The following is a 17,086-nucleotide window of genomic DNA, read 5'->3' as shown; positions in this document are numbered from 1 at the left end:
TCTGGATATGATGCACAGGGAATCCTGGGTAAATGACCTCACTGTTTTGTATGTATAGCATCAACAGCACATTGTTTTACTGCAATATTAGGGAACATTTAGCCACAAATCCAGCCAGTGGGATCATCCGTATGTCCAAACGACATCAAAATCTCTGCAAAGCTCAGTCATTATAATCTATAACAGTCATTTAAAATGCTGAGTTCTAGGGAAACTCAGTAAGTCAGAATTGTTCATAGTGGCGCTGATAGAAAGCAGATGTCTAAGTTTAATGCCTGTACAAAACAAAGTTATCACATGAAATAATTATGCATATGCTGCCAGGTGTCTGTGATATTGTTTTATGTTAGTTTTGAGAAGGTTTTAGTGTAAAACATACATGCAGAGTGTTGTAGGGCAGAAAACACCCCACAGAAAAACATTTTTTTTTCAGATTTTCCACTATTTTACCCTGATTAACATTCCATATAAACACTCTGAAGATGTGAGTAGGTTCACTTGTTATTTTGAATAGTAACTGAAATGGCTATATATACACACACCACCATTTTAAAGAAATCAGTAAGTTGCACATCAAACTACCCTGAATGACTTTGTTTAAATGTCAACGGGTTGAATTATGCAGAAAATTTTAAGTGGTGGGTTTTACTGATGTCAGTCAAGGCCTTTTCCAGAGTTAATGCTAAAAGCAACCAATTTGCTTCACTGAGCCTTTTACATTTTAAAACTGCACTGGTTCCAGTCATACTTGAGCAATAAGCCTGGACAATATTTAAAAATGTCTGAGGGGGGGCAGCACGGTGGCGCAGTGGGTAGCGCTGTCGCCTCACAGCAAGAAGGGCCTGGGTTTGATTCCCGGCCGGGTGACCTGGGTCATTTCTGTGTGGAGTTTGCCTGTTCTCCCCGTGTCTGCGTGGGTTTCCTCCGGGTACTCCGGTTTCCTCCCACAGTCCAAAAACATGCAGTCAGGCCAATTGGACAAGCTAAATTGCCCCTAGGTGTGAGTGAGTGTGTGACTGTATATGTCTGTCTGTCTGCCCTGCGATGGACTGGCGACCTGTCCAGGGTGTATCCTGCCTTCCGCCCAATGACAGCTGGGATAGGCTCCAGCACCCCACCGCGACCCAGAAGGATAAGCGGTTTAGATGATGGATGGATGAAGTCTGAGGGGAGGGCCATGCCTGAAACCCCTCCTCCTTACAGTCTAACACCCTATAATTTCCCATTTCTACCTTGCATTTCCCATGACAAAGCTGTCGCATGATCATTTCTTTTTTGAAAAAAAAAAAAAAAGATAACTTCTACATCCTCACCCTGTGACACGTTCCCCACCTCATGAGATGCTTTGCATCTATTCCTCTCATTATAGCAGAGGCGCTTTGATATTCAGATATAGGTAGCTGTGGCAAACAATAAAGTGTAACACTTTCTTTATGCTACATAAAACTGACATAACGATGCCATAAACATGTCATGGCAGATGTCATATGCTGTCATGAGTGCCTAGTAATATAACAGTGTCATCTTACCATTTCTTATCAGGTTAGACACTATAATGTTTGATGTGATGACGGCTAACTAGAATACATTGAGGCAAAAGTGATCACATCAAACATAACATCTGTCATTACAATTAGCCGGTAATGGTAACATGATATTGTTTATATTACTGAACAAAATCTGTTATGACACCACAAGACAGCGTATGACATCTGCCCTGGCATGTTTATGGTATGGCTGTGTCAGTGTTCTGTAGCAGGGTTTAAGTAAAGTGTTAACCCACAAAGTTTTATATTTTCATAATTTTACAATTCTTTCAAACCAACGAGAGACTGTATGAAGCTGTATGAAAAATGCTAAAGTCTCCTGCTTCCAGATTATGTACTGGCTGCAATGTGTCTGACTGACGGATGTGACATTGTAAGTCAAGGCAGTAACTAAGCAAACATACAAACGTTAACTTCAGCACTTTATGATGAACATTCAGAACTCACTCTCTGATAATCAACAGTGACGGACTTCTGAGGTACAGCATTGCATTTAAATCAGGACTGTCGTATATGTCTGAATCACTCCCACAGCGTCCTGCACACAAAATATTCACACCTTACACTCGTTCAGATGAAATATAAATATTCAATGAGGGGGCTACAGAACATTGCCTGAGGCTTATCGGCATTTGAGAGAAAGCAAACAGTTCTCGTTTGGATTTTCAATAAACCCTGACCATCATCCTTTTCAGCATCTTATTTTGCATGAGGCTGTACTGCATTGAACACTATGCTGCTTCCCCTACAGTCTGTTCTGTGATGCTTTTTCTTTGCTGCTACGGTCTATTTTGTGATGCCCAAATCAAGACAAATAACTTCATCTTATGCTCAGAGGAGTCTCATACCACTGTGGCTTCAGTCCAGATTGCTGATGTTTCCAACCGAGAGATTTCAGATCCACTACCAAATTATAAGGAAGCAAGAAAGGTATAGGGATGTCTGAAAATAAAAGGCTGCAGGTTTATGTCAGACATGTCTTTGAATATTTTTAAAATAAGCAAGGATGCTCACTGCTGGAAGGAAAGAAAATTATATTTGATTTGTTGTCTACCACTAATTTATTTAATAAACAATCGGAGCAATTATAGAGCAATTCAGTTGCAAATCATATTTGTTCTCCACACATTTTGTGTTTTATAATTTCTGAGGTTAAGTCTTCAGGACATCCCTATTGTGACGATTTTCTCCCCACACTAAGCAACACTAATGGATTTCTTAGAAGCGGTGCATGATTTCTATATAACATGTTTCACAAGCGGCTCTTAAATGTCTCTAAATGTCATAAAAGTTGCAAAAATAGAAAATACAGTACAGACTACGCATGTCTAGTTTTTTATCAGATCTTAGTGAGCTCTTTTTGTGCTAAGGGTGGGTGATATTCCAAAAATATCACCTCCCAGTACTTTCAGACATTTTCACAATACATGACATGTATTGCAGTAATTTTCAAACTAAATGCAAAACAGGAGTATCTTGTTTTTTTAAGGGCTATTGAAAAAAAAATACATAAAAAAAAACTTTGTTAAAGTAAAAAACACACAAATAACAATGAGGTCATATCAGCTACGTCTTACTAAGCAGTTATTACACAATGGTTGTTGTTTACAAGCTCTATGATTGGTCTAACTCAGTCTTTATGATCCAGGCAGCAGTTCAGTGCTCTAAAAGTAGTGATTATGCCCATGATATATCTAGAAAAAAGTTTTGTGACGTCATTCATCACAATAGCTATAACATATAGTCAAATTAGCCAACAATGAAAAGACAACAAAGCTACAAACAAGAACTTCAGGATCTCCAAGTAGATGGTTAGTGAGCACTTCATGTAGTGCTTGCGATTTACTGAACTGAAGGAGGATAGAGGTGAGAGGGTTGGGGTACTTCATGTTAAAGCCTATAGAAAAATGCAATACATTGCAATATTGCAATAGCAGTGCTTCTACACACAAGCTATACTTGCGGTCGTCTCAGCACCTTCAAGCCCCAAGAACAGTGACAGCCACCAAAAGTATATTTTGTCCCTTTTTAATATCCAATTTTCATTTTCATTTGATTTTAACAAATTCTTAAGAGAAAATGTGTTAAATGTTTTGCTCCCACTTTACAGTATCCTTATAACGGGGCTGAGGGTGGTGGGCATGGGGGTGAGGGTGCCTCCCCCAAGTAGGATGTGTCTTAGAGCTCCTAAAAGGCTCTAATTAATTTTTTGTCCATTCTGAAGGCAATGACCCCATTTGAGGTCCGGGGCCCTGTTTTCCATATCTCAGGCTTTACTTTACTATGTGATGCGCATTATTATTCAAACTCATGGATCAAAAGGAGGCAAATGAAAGTGCTTAGACATGAAAAGTGGCGAACGTTAAACTATTCCCTCCTGTTTATGCTGATATGACTGAAGAGGAGAGGGGCCAATAAAGAAAGAGAAAATAAAAAGAACGGGTGACTAGCAATCGGTACGATCCTTTTGTTTGATCCCTGAGGGGGGAGAGACGGGCGCTTCCAGCCCTCACACACATGCTCAATGTGCACCGGCGTTTTTTTTCCCTCTACTTTCTTTTTTCAGGGTAAAGTGTGATATTAAAAAAGAAGCGAGACTCCCTCCCACATCTGGGATTAAAACGATTATATACTATTTTCAGAGAGCATTCGCAATGCTGAAAGCACATCTACCACAAAACGCTCCTCAACAAACACTACAGCGTTTTCCTGTTAAATAACACCACTGATTTGCATCCGCCCATGCGCCAGCGTGGTGTGTTCTCTCTCAGGATCGCTGCCTGCGCTCAGAACATGGCAGATTTGTAATTTGTGTTTGCAGACGTACAGTATTACTGGGCCACTTGAGCTTCTCCTGAAGAATAAAAGTCAATATAATATTAACACAACACAACCTTGGCACCTGAAATTGGGAGAAGAAAAATACACAGCAAAAATCCCCAAGACTGGATTAGCCTAACACCTATAGTGTTCATTTAAGTAAAGCAAATGACTGCTGAGAATGGAGCACTGGGGATTTTGGCTGTGTGGGCTGATATCCGTTAAATTTATCAGCAATGAAAATCTAAATAGGCGTCTTAGAAAATCTCTGAAGCATTTCTGGCCTGGGCAGTTATTTGACATGTCCTCTAATTTAAGACATTAAGGCATTTCGCACGAACCTAGCCACACACTGGTCCAGTTTTTGACTGATGTCTCAATTGACCTCATCACATTTCAGCGTCTATTAGCGTCTTAAACTAATTGGCATCATTTGCAAGGTTGCTTGAGTTGGTTAATTACTTTTACCATTGTTGCTAATTATCATGCTAAGTGAGAAAAAAATGTCCAATTCATTCCTAGTGGAGCAGAAAAGCAGAGCAGGGACCAAGACTGCACTATTAGAGCTGTGTCATGGAAGCAAAGAACATGCATGGAAATTACACTGCCCCTGTTAAAAACCTTCAGCTTGATGTTCTACAAGTCATTAAGTGAAGTCTCCCTATGGCGCACCAGTTCAAATGAAATGTTAAAGGGCCCGTATCCTACATTTTTCCTGTATTTCATGTGGTCCATGACATTTGTGTGGATTTATGTAATAAAGAAGAGTCACATATTATTTTCACATGGCCACTTCTCAACCTACTTTCATACATGGCTTTGCGCAGTGAAACTTACTTATTTACCATGCAACTTGACACGAAGCAATTCAAAAACAGAGCTGCATGCAACAAAATTTGATTATCCCACTAGTTAGCTAACTTAGCAGCTCATATTTGTCGTTACATCGTGTCGCTCCCGCTCTATAAAATCATCTGTCAGGTGTTATTTACATATTTGTAGCATTTTTACAGCCCTAAAATAATGTAAATTTTCCCACTTGTTACTCTTTTCTATAGGCTATCAATATATCCGTCTTGTATCTATCCGTGCTTCTTTTCTATTTTTTGAGTGTTTAATCTGTTCTGTTTATGTTAAGCCATTGAAAATTAATGTTCAAATAGCCTTTACAGTACTTGATGCCTCTCGTTCATTGTGAAGCGCATCTCTGCCTCCTCTTCTGTAATTTTCATCCTTTGGATCCCCAAGGAATCTGAGCTCTGTGTAAAATTAGAGGCGTCAAGAGAGGAGGAAATGAATCTAACTACGTATATCAGAATAACAGTGGACTAACAGAAAAGAGTAACTGGTGGCACAAGCAGCCGTTCAAACAGATGTTAGCGTTAGCTGCTTAGTTAAACCAGCTGTTTACAGAAACGTTAGCTTGGAGAAGCTCACATTTGTTGTCATGGTTCAGGAAACTGACAAAATGAAACACCACGAACCTTATTTAAAGTCAATCAGGATCTCATTTTCAAGTGCCAAACCATCTTCTGTTTCATTTTCTTCTCCATTGACCCATTAAAATCAATTGTTTGAAATGATATCGTTTGATATTTTCATGTGACACATTTTGAATGGCTGTTTCATGAAACTTGTTCCACAGAGTTGCGGCTGAGTTTCAAATGAGTTGCGCCGTGTAAAGCCAGCTTCAGAATTAAACAGAAATAAAACTGATATGTGTAAATGAGCTCTGTTTTAATTGCTGCATTTTCCGCCTCAATCAAATAGCAGTCCAGGCTTAAACACGCATTAAAATTTCAGCGCGAATGGGCGTGGCTAAACTGCTCTAGCCTGAATAGGTAGATGTATGTTGAATTGTTGATTTCAGTCATACCACAACTACAATGAATTCAAAATAGGATGTTTTTACAGCTTAGTTTGCATCTGGACTGGGGAGTGAATGATACATTTAAAACAATGTCTACTACTAAATTTATTTTTTAAAAAAGTAAAGAAAGTTCAGTTTTCCATAATGTGGGTCCTTCAAGTTTAAGACCTTAATTCCTATTTTTAAGATACTTCACTCTGAACAGGCCTGTGATTTAAAGAAAGAAGCTATTTAGCATCCTACCAAAAAAAAAGCTGTAAAATGCTTATCTCTGATTTTCATCGACTGTGCCAGAGCACTGATAAACGGGGCTTGTAGTGGTTCCATTAAATCAAGTGGCCAGTCCGTGAATGGCGGCCAGGAGTGAGTGAGAGAGTCCTGATGTAGCGTGGAAATAAAAGAATTTCTCACTCCCTCTAGCACTCTCACCAAGCGCATCCACATCTCCTGTGACAACCGTGACAACACACCATGACGATCACAGAAATTGCCTATTATAGATGACAGTTCCGCTAAAGCTAGCTCATGCAACACCACTCCCTCCTCCCTGTTTTTTTTTTTTTAAATGTATTGTGCAGGTAGGGGTGGCACACTTTAGAAGACTCTGAGCTGGAGACACATACGCAGCTGATCTATTACTTTGTGTTGGTGTTGTTTATGCTCCTCAGCTAAAGCGTGATAGTGTGATAAAAGATTTTCACACTGTGCCAAAACTTTGGGGGAAAAAAAAAATAGATAATCTAAGAAAAAAAGCAACAATGGTCAACATGTCAGGCCAATGTGGTTCTAACAGCGTCTAACAAAGAGTCAGAACAGTTAAAGACAACCAGCTGATGACCAAATTTAAAAAATAATGAACCTCGCGTTTTACCTTTTCTCACTTAATTTGCTGTCTGCAGCACAATATGGTTTTAAGAGAGGAGAAGAGCAAGAAAGAGTTAATTATTGTTAATTTATTTATTTATTTACTAATTTATTTACAGAGGTGAGGCACCTAAGGCCACCTTGGAACTTATTTCTTATTTTCTTTTAAGAGTCCCTTATATGGTATCACTTGGCACTGCCCATGCAGTTTCATAAGTAAGAATCATCACCTAGTGTTAAAGACTGGCCTGCATATTCTGTGATATTCATATTGCAAAGACCAATTTCATGAATACTCTTAAAAAATGACATTTTAATGACAACATGCACCAAAATTTTGGCCACCAACAATTTTCAGGCGAAAACGGTTAAAAATTGGCCTTTTGGTTTTTGGAATGAAAAGTGGTTGAAAATTTTGACTGAAAAAAACAAAGACTAAATAGGGGAACAACACCCAAGAACTTTGCCACTCCAGGTTTGATTTCACCTGAAAGCATGACATCCTGCTAAATACACAAAACACAGCAAATCAACAGAAGCAGTGAGGCAAGTTCCTGCTAGCTCCAGCACCATCTGTAGCTACAGTTTTTCAAATGGCAAAAATATGAGAGTAACGATAGTGGAATTCATTGCCTTGAATAAACAGCTAATCTCTATTGAACAGGATGTTGTACTACATGACACATACAGTAGCTTATATACCATAATAATTCGATTCGATTACAATTCGATTACGGGGGGGCGCGAAAAACTGCAGGTCACCTAGCAACGAGGTTTCGCCTGGCTAGTAGCGTAAGAAAAAGGAAAAGAGAAAGACAGACGAACATTTGGAGACGAATGGACTTATTCGCATTCATAAGCAGCGCAGTTGGTTTCCTGGTACGTTAAATCTGCAACGAGACACTGTGAAACACTAACTAAAAAGTTGCGAAGATGAAGTCGCTTCTCTAATTTTCCCGTTCCACCTTAAATGGTGCCCCTTTTACATTCGGCGCCTCAGTCAGAATTTAAGGTGGAACGGGAAAGTTCAGCAAGAAGCTGGCGGGTGAGAAGCGTCTTCAGCCTCGTAAAACAGTGGAACGCTAAGAGACATTTTACAAGAAACTATTCAACTTTTGAGGAAAAATTTTCTGGCGGAGTTAGAAGAAAAGCGGCTATAGCTAAAGCAGAGCAGAGTAAGTCTGCATTTTCGTTTATATTTTTTAGCCTAAACTAGCACATTATCACATACTGGACATAAATGTTGTGGCTCCCAAGGTGGTTTGATTTTTGTTGAAAGGACAAAATGACTTCTTAACATTTGGGTTGTGACTCCTGATCTGACCTGGCTTTTAATGCAGAGGGAGCCGGTCGGATTTCTCACTTATCCAGTAGTGTCTTTGTTATGTGCCGCCACAGAGTGTCCAGGTGCTGCACTTACCCACTTCCAAGTTCCGCCCTTTGCGTTCTGTCAACATTACATTATAAATTAAATATTTAGAAAATTGATTTTTGACATTGAATCGATTCAGAATCGTCCACGTCTGCATCGCGATACATCTAAGAATCGATTTTTTCCCGCACCCCTAAATTTTAGTAAGCTTATTTTAAGCAAACTGTTTTTAGTTGTTTTTGCTTCTTTTGGTTTCCGGTTTCAGTTTTCTGTCCAGCATGTCCTGAATTTTGGTTTCAGCCAAGGATTTTCATTTTAGTGCATCACTATGATACACCATACATCCCTACTGTAAACACACACACAGGTAAGATGTGCATTGGTGCATGTACTTTTATCAGGTTCAAATAAAACCGTACTTTGTTCAAACCTCATTTTTCATTGTCTCTGATGTGGAAGAGCAGTTGACTATATGTATGGCTGTAATAGCTGGAGTTTATAAGCTGTCTTGTAGACCCAACTCACTTATTCCCAAAGTCCTGTTTAAGTTTGCTGCGTTTTTCGAAATGAACACTGCTGGAGCTCCAGTAGCTCCACGCTTAGATACACAGGAGTTACTGATGCATCCTGCATGTTGTAGAATTTATGCCCTGGCGAATTCATGCTGTTCTGAAAGTGCAACACACCACTAGATACACTCTAAAAATAAGGTTTCTTGAATGGCTTGTACATTTATAAATAGCCTTTATATTACATAGAGGTTCTTTACATTTTAAAAAGGTTTTTCATGCTCATCTCATTTACAGAAAAGGTTCTTTAAGAACCTGTTTTGGCATCTATTATGTCTAGATTATAGGTGTAGCTAACACTGGTATAGACCACAAATGTGCAGTCAATATCTAGGCTATCTGGACATAGAAAAGCATCACAGCTGCTATGGAAGTATGTGGAAGAGCGGGGCTTCACATCTATCACACTGTGTGGCCTTGTTTTTCGTGCTGTCTGCTAGCATGTTTGTTCATCTCTCATCAAATCTCCCATGGGCGAGCTCTCCTCTCTCCCTCAGCCACTTACCCAAGCAACAAACACAAAAATAAAACAAACGTGCTAGGACTGCGAATCTTAACCGTGGGGTATGCACAAATTAGCGATTTAAGTGAGTGTTCTGTAACATTTCCTGAGAACTTCGCAAAAGGGGGTAGAGTATATTTTTGCGCGAAGGGTGTGAAAATTTTAATTTCCTGACAAACTCATTCTTGGCATCTGTCAGAGGGGCGTAAATCCTCAAAAGGTGGTGTTAAGGAATCTGCATATCGTCACCCCCATCATTATCAAAGCATGTGCAGATTACGCAGTTTTAAATCATGTTTAATGGTGTTGTGGCAGCAGAGATCGGCCCGTTTTACACTCATTAAATTGATTTAGTGCGCTTTCTTTGAGCGGCCAATAATGACCCCCTCATCTCTGCATGACACACACCTCCATCTCCATTTCACACACATTTAAGAGGGAGAGGACGGCCTTGACACCCTTGCAGAGGCCGTTTCCCAGCGTCCCCCATCCGCCCGTAATGAGGGTCAGCTGCACAGCATCCTTCAGATGATCAGCGCTGAAAAAACTGAAGCATCATTAAGAGACCCTGCATATTTTTAGTGAAGGCGTTTGTATTGGCTACGAAAGAAGTAAAGACTACTAACAGTTTCAGTGTAAAGCAAACATACTTAACCACCGCTGGTTCACATTTTATTTGGAGGCAGACCTCCACTACAGCCCTTTCAACATTAATGAGTCGACTGAATAAACTGACTTGCGATCTGTGTAAAACAGACACGTCATCAAATGGTGTCAGTTGTTCACATTCTGATAGTCATGAGCAACTGATAAATTTAACACATGAACAACACATCCAGTGCGATGAACCAAAGCCAGATTGCACTGTTTAAAAAATGTAAGTCAGGTCAACTTAAAACAAAAAGAGATTTTGAGTTAGCGTAACTAAGTGTGTGTTTATATTTTAGTTCGGTTGCCTTGGTTTGGAGTAAAGCAGAGGATAATACACTGTTGCATTTTAGCTTGGTTTGCTTAGCTTTCAGACTGACATATTTGATGCTAAACCAAAAGATAAACAGAAGCCACATGGCCACATAAAAATCTTATTTTATATATGATGTATATGGGATACTAACTGGCATAATATCATAAGAACGTCAGAGCTCTGTAGGGCTGCAAAAATCATAAAAAAAAATATTTTGCCAGTCCATTATTCATGTGAATAATCGATTAACTGGCTTAAATTATGGCTGTAAATATGGAGAGCTGTAACAATAAAATGTTGGGCAAAACTATGACAACTGTGATCTGTTCAGCAAAAATCATCACCATGGGAAAAAATATACATGTGCCGCTTTGTTTAAGCTGCCCAAAATTGTGAGCTACAGTAGAAATAAGCAACAGCTAAAAATAAGGGATATAAAAAAAATGTTGTTTTATAGCTCTTCAGGCTGCAGCATCATTCAACAAGCTTAACATTTTAACATGCTATTTCACTAGATAAGCTGCATGTGAAGAGATTTCCAGGATGAGCAAATGGCATGTTTTTCCACTTGAACACTTTGTTTATGATATTAGTATTTACTATACTGTAAATATAAGTCTGGACCAATTGCAGTCAGTGGGAAGAGCTTAGAATAAATGATGCGATGAATAGGACCAATTGCAATTAGGGGGAGGTCTCAATGCAGTGATTAGGAGTTTTTGTAAGCAGTGCAAACTGCAAACTCAAACTGCATTGTCGTTTTGGCCAGACGTTGTTTTAGGGGTGGGCAATATGGCCAAAGTAGTATATCACAATACCTTAAGACATTTTTACGATACACAATATGAATCTTGATATTTAGTTTTTCTAAGATTCAATTTTAGAAGAATTACAACATAGCACATGTAATCTCACATATAACTACAATGATTTCTATTCAATATTTCACAAACTGCACTGCACTAAATCTAATTAAACAGTCCTAATTGTGCTCATTTTGTAATGAAACATGTAGTTAGTGCTCTGTAAGTATATATCCACAATATGCTCAGAAAAGCATACTGCTTTGACATAATTTATCACAATAACGATAAAAGATCGTCTTATCGCCCACCCCACAGGCTTGGGCTCCCCCCAGTGCTTCCTCCTCCTAGACTGATAATGGAGGACTGTAGCACTGACAGGATTCAAACACATTCATCTCCTGATGACTGAGCAGTTAAAGTTCCACCACTTGGGAACTAAAGAATGAATGACAGGTTTCCTCATGCTTAGTTAAAATGACAGCCGTGCTGAAACACATTTAGATAACAAAAAGTCATCACCGTTTAACTGTGTTATTAAACACTTTGATATGTTTGCATTCTTTCTTTCAGTAGTTTCACAGCTCCAGAGCAGCACAACTGTTTAACTGGCCAGTCAACAGGAGCGTAACTTAAATGGTACTGTTTACCTGACTGAGGTGCAGTTCTAAAAATGCAAGTTAGGAGACCTTGTGACTAAACTACATAACTCAGAAAAGCTGTGCAGCAGATTACTTTCTTTATGTTTGCCTTGTGATACGCCGCAACTTGTAAACTTAAATAACATGGAACTTGTCTGAGTTCACCACTTGCATTTACTTACATACTTTTTTCTGCTGTTCTGTCAAAATCAAGCCATAACTGGCATCAAATGTCTTGCGTGAGTAAAAATCTATTGACATGGTCAGTTACTGGAGTGCATGGCAATCTCAAGTGGGTGCCTTTACTACTTCATGCAAGTTAGGCAAAGTAACCAGCAACCTTTTTTTAAACATTTGATCCTGTACCTCTGAAAGCTCAAGTGTTTTAGAGCAGAGACATTTTCTTCCTGAGCAGGACATTACTCTGACTTCTCATTCACCAAATGGTGAGAAAAAAAAGATCAAAATTCAAGGTAGAAAAGAATCTACGAGAAATCCATTGACAGCAAAGTGAGGCACTTATCTTTTCAAAATTGAAAAATGGAGAGGGAGAGTCTTCAGACTTCCGCCAAAGCGAAAACAGCATTTATACGGTCCTATTGGCGACACTGACACAGTGAATGCAAAATTGTTTCTTTATCCAGCCAGCAGTCAGTTTATTTCTGTTTCTTTGTGCCTGCCCATCTGTTGATGAAACTACATGTCACGTTAGCTTCAAAAGCACACCATCATTTGTCTCTGTGAGAGAGCAGCTATTGTGCGCGGTGTTGTGTACTGTATCACCAGCTGAAGCTAAACCAGTCAGTCAGCCATGAAATGCTTTGGTTAACTGGTGTGTGCAAAACAGCCTTTGGCTTATTTGCTGTAACTCAGTGTGGGGTAGGTTAACCTCTTATGACAGTGCTGATAAAATGCTGACAGGCAGGTGGGGCCAACAGGCAAAACACACAAGGAGAGGATGAGGAAAGTTTGGCCGGATGTTCGTTATGGCACGGATCACGTTACAAGATTTTGCCAAGGAGAGGCACTGTTTGAGCAAGCGTGGGCAGTCAAACGAGCTAGTTCCAGGCTCCTACTCCTCCGCTACAGTCCAAGTTCCCTCTATCAGCACTGCAAGATAAAGCATGTAATTTCATGTCACAACACTGTTCATACTTGACCATCCTAACGAAGAAAAAAAATAAAGATAAAACAGACTTGTCAGAAAATAATGGCTGCATTGGGTCAGAACAACCAACCTCAGGGTGTCTCTCACCCACTTACATTAACATAAAGGGCAACGTCCACCCAGAGTCGGGAAGAAATCCTGTCACAGCTCCTGATGCGCTGGCCATGAGTCACCACTGGATTATTTCTGCTTCTGGTGTTATTAAGCAAACTCTGCTCCCTGAGACAGTTTGAGATATTACTCTTGGTTTGAACCAACTGTCTCTCTGCGATCACTTTTACAAAATCAAGCACTGATCAGGCGACGAAATTCAATTAAAGAGCAGAAGCAGGACAAAAGGATCGGACTGTAATTCAATCAAAACAATGGCACAACACCAGACCTATGAGGAAGATGTAGCCTGAGGATCCTTGAGAAAAAAAGAAGTCCTTAATATCCTTCCCGGATAACGTAGAATGAATTATAAGGAAACTGCTCCACCAAGACGTCCCCTTTGGGAGGAAATCAGTGTAATGTACTGAAGGGGATGTGCATTAAGTTAATTAGCCCATGTCTTGTTTGAGTTTATTTTTTTACTTTATGTTCTCTTTGGATTTTGTTAACAGGATGTTCATCGATTCTCCTGGAGCATGGCTATTGCCTGAGACAAAAATACAAAAAGAAAAATCCTCTGCAAGTAAAATTATAGGAAGAAGCAACAATATATTGCAACATTATACAAGTATCAGCAATGTTTTGCAACACAGCGTCAACATTTTGCAATATTATGAATGCAGCAGCAACATTTAACATTTTGGATGTAGCATCAACATTTTACAGCACTCAGGATCTCTCGCATACTCTTTGCAACAATCTGGATACAGTGTTGACGTTTTGCAATATTCTGGATATAGCATCAGCATTTTCCAATATCCTGGAAATAGTTCAAGATGAATGGATATAGATAAAAAGCCAAAGAGACCGCCTTCTGTTGCAGCGATTGAGGATTTTTGAACTTATCCAGCAAAGGCAATATTAAATGTCATCTCACCAAACGGTGTGAAAACTTCTCAACCAACGCATTTTACTGCACGTAGGTTTCTAAGGATGATCCAAATGGGCAGACAGTTATTGATCAGAGGCTGATTGTCTTGCTTGCCCTCCTTTCCCCCCTCTCGCTTCCTCTCTCTCATCCCTACTGCTTATGACACTCACCCCAAACCTGCTATTATAACTGAAAACCCCAAGGGCCAGAAATAAATCAAGCCCTCTGCGCAGGAGCATTAGCAACAGCAGAAGCTAAACAGCAGCCAGGTCCGAATGGCAGGAAAATCAATCGCAGGTAGTGCTGCACACCATCCTGCAGTGATTTAATCACAATCCAGTGGTCCGAACAGGGAAAAAAAACTGTCATACACCCTGTGTACAAACTGTGATTTTGCTGGATGCCCAAGAATAGGCTGTGATCAAACTCCAACTGCCAAAAAAAGGGCCCCAGAGCGATTGAGCGAGGCATAAATCCAATATAGCTCGGCCTCAGGCAGCCTCAGGTAATGGCTGCCTGAGACCTCCAGCTGATCTGAAGAGAAAAACAGGACAAGTGGCCTATTATGACAGTGTGGGGATGCTGAAAGAAGCCTTATATTGACGTCACCGTCTGAATGTCGGTTCTTTTATGGCTCTTCAACCTTGTCGTCTATCACAAAGTACAGTACAATGAGGCACTCCACTCGAAGCAAATGGAGCTCATATTCTCCAGCCTGAACAGGAATGTATCACAAGTGAAACAAAGGTATCTGATGATGTACTGAAAGAAGCGGTAGGGGGAGGGGTGTACGGAATTTCATTTAATACCATCTTTAAAGAGATAAAGGCATAAGATGGATGTGTGCTTTCGAAAGATAAGCTCAGGCAACAACTGCCACTTTGCTCAAGTTTCCTTTTATATTTTCCTGCCTTTTTTTTTCTTTCATCAGTTTAATAAACAGCTCTGATATCATCAATGGTGAGACCAAATAAAGGCAACACCATAATGAGACACAAACCGCCTTTTTTATGTGCAAAATCCAGGGAAAGACAGCGGTAAACAACTTCTAGTGCTAGTTTACATAAGATAGAAATATTCCCTTGAACAGACTTCAAACCAGAATTGGTCTTATCATCTCCTTCCTGTCTGAATAATTTTCTCTTAAACCTTAGAAGTCATTGTTACCGTAATTTCATATTGATTATTTCTTATTTGTAATTCACTCCAAAGGCTAAGAAATTGTGTCTAAAGTGCGATTTCTAAAATTTTAATCAATACCACATTTGCATTCACAAGTAGAAACGATAATTTATCATGATTTCATGAAATTTTTGGCACTTTTTCATCACTGACCACAAAACAGATGGAAAAATCTTAGAAAGCAGACTCGAATTTGCCAGTACAGACTGTAAACTGCATGTCAATGCAAGTATGTAACCAACTTTGCAATTAATCATGTAACTTTAATGACTAGGGCTGTTATTACATACCATAAAATGTTAATAATGTATTAGCATCAATTACCGCCACAATTTTTTTTACATTTTCTATGCATTTTCCAAGTGTGACCCTTTAAACCATTCATATCAGTGCAGACTAAAGCCCAGCTGCACTGTATGTGCTGTATGTTCCTAGAGTAGAATCTAGGATTGTAGCCCTCTTATTCAAATACAGCTTTTAAAATGCTTTTGAAGCGATACTTTCAGCACCATCCGCAGGCTGCGCTGGTCAGTGCTTGCTGGATAAATCAGTGAGCAACAAACTAACAAAAACAACTGTGAAGTGAAGCTCCTGTTCCCCTCGAGAGCTTCCACTGTAACAAGAATCCACGAGCTGTATGAACAAGAACAATAGGCTACAATCACAGAGGAGTTGAAATCACTGACTGTGTATATGATCTACATGATATACATTGGTTGCTCTCATAGGACGGGAGTGATGAAAACTGGAAGCTGTGTTCACTCTGTGGAGATCATAGAATTTATATTTTTGGGATCATATGAAATTCATATTATTAAATACATTGCACACATTCTGTGAAGCTTATTTTGTTCGCTTGTTCAGCTGTAACAAATTTCTCTTCTTTTTAAATGGAACAAAATCTATGTTTAGGCTCAAATTTGAGCAAATAAGACAAACACAATTAACTGCAATTCATTATTCTAATCTACTGACAACCCTACCCTAGTAATTACATTTCGATAAAACAATAGTAATAACTCTACACTTCTATGGGTTAAACCTCCTGAGTCCAGAAGCTGCTCAGCAAACAACTGCTTCCACCTGGGTGTAAACTGCAATATTACCACAAGCTCTAAGGTAAACTGAAGGAAGATGGGCACGCAGGCAGCACTGCCAACTGCCTCCCCCAGAGACTCGAGCATGGAGATGCATTCTGCTGCTGCTCAAACCAACCCACCAAAGCAAAAGCCCACCAGACTCAGTGATGTGCCATGCTGCAGATAAAATACAGTGACTAAACCCAGTCCAATTATCACACAGCAAAATCCACGTTTATCATTCTACAATGAACACCCTAAACGCCGCTGGAGAACGAGAGACCCTCCAATCTCCATTTCTGACCTCTTTTTTAAATTAAAAGCAGGGAATATCCTCTATTGCCCTGTAGACCATCTGAGGCTTTTTTTAGCGCTGGGAGTGAAAAAATAAACCTAAACAGGTCGTCATGATTATTAAACCACAGTGGAAAGCCCCAAATGTTGTTGTTGTAGGGGAGGCTTTTGTGTGACAGCTCCAATTAATTAGCTCTGCCCACTGGACTTTACAATAGTGAAAATGCTGTACCAAAAGCGTTGGTCCAACAGGAATGAATATGACCAGTTTCTAGGGACCTAAATTGGGCTAGTTTCTTTGATAAAATCTACACCAGAGTTTGGGTTTTTATAACATTGTATCTTGGTTGGGTTGGTTTCACACTGCAGTGGTTGAAGTACACCAAA

At 39.6% G+C, this 17,086-nt stretch overlaps 1 protein-coding gene across 2 annotated transcripts in view; it reads right to left on the bottom strand.

The window, feature by feature from the left end:
- Positions 1 to 17,086, bottom strand: part of ntrk3b (neurotrophic tyrosine kinase, receptor, type 3b) — a 143,691-nt gene that overhangs the window by 43,454 nt on the left and 83,151 nt on the right. The window lies entirely within an intron of this gene.

Source organism: Colossoma macropomum, unplaced genomic scaffold (genome assembly GCF_904425465.1).
Source record: "Colossoma macropomum unplaced genomic scaffold, Colossoma_macropomum, whole genome shotgun sequence".
NCBI classification, from domain to species: domain Eukaryota; kingdom Metazoa; phylum Chordata; class Actinopteri; order Characiformes; family Serrasalmidae; genus Colossoma; species Colossoma macropomum.
The sequence above is the reverse complement of the archived record's forward strand: the minus strand, read 5'-3'. Positions and strand labels throughout refer to the sequence as shown.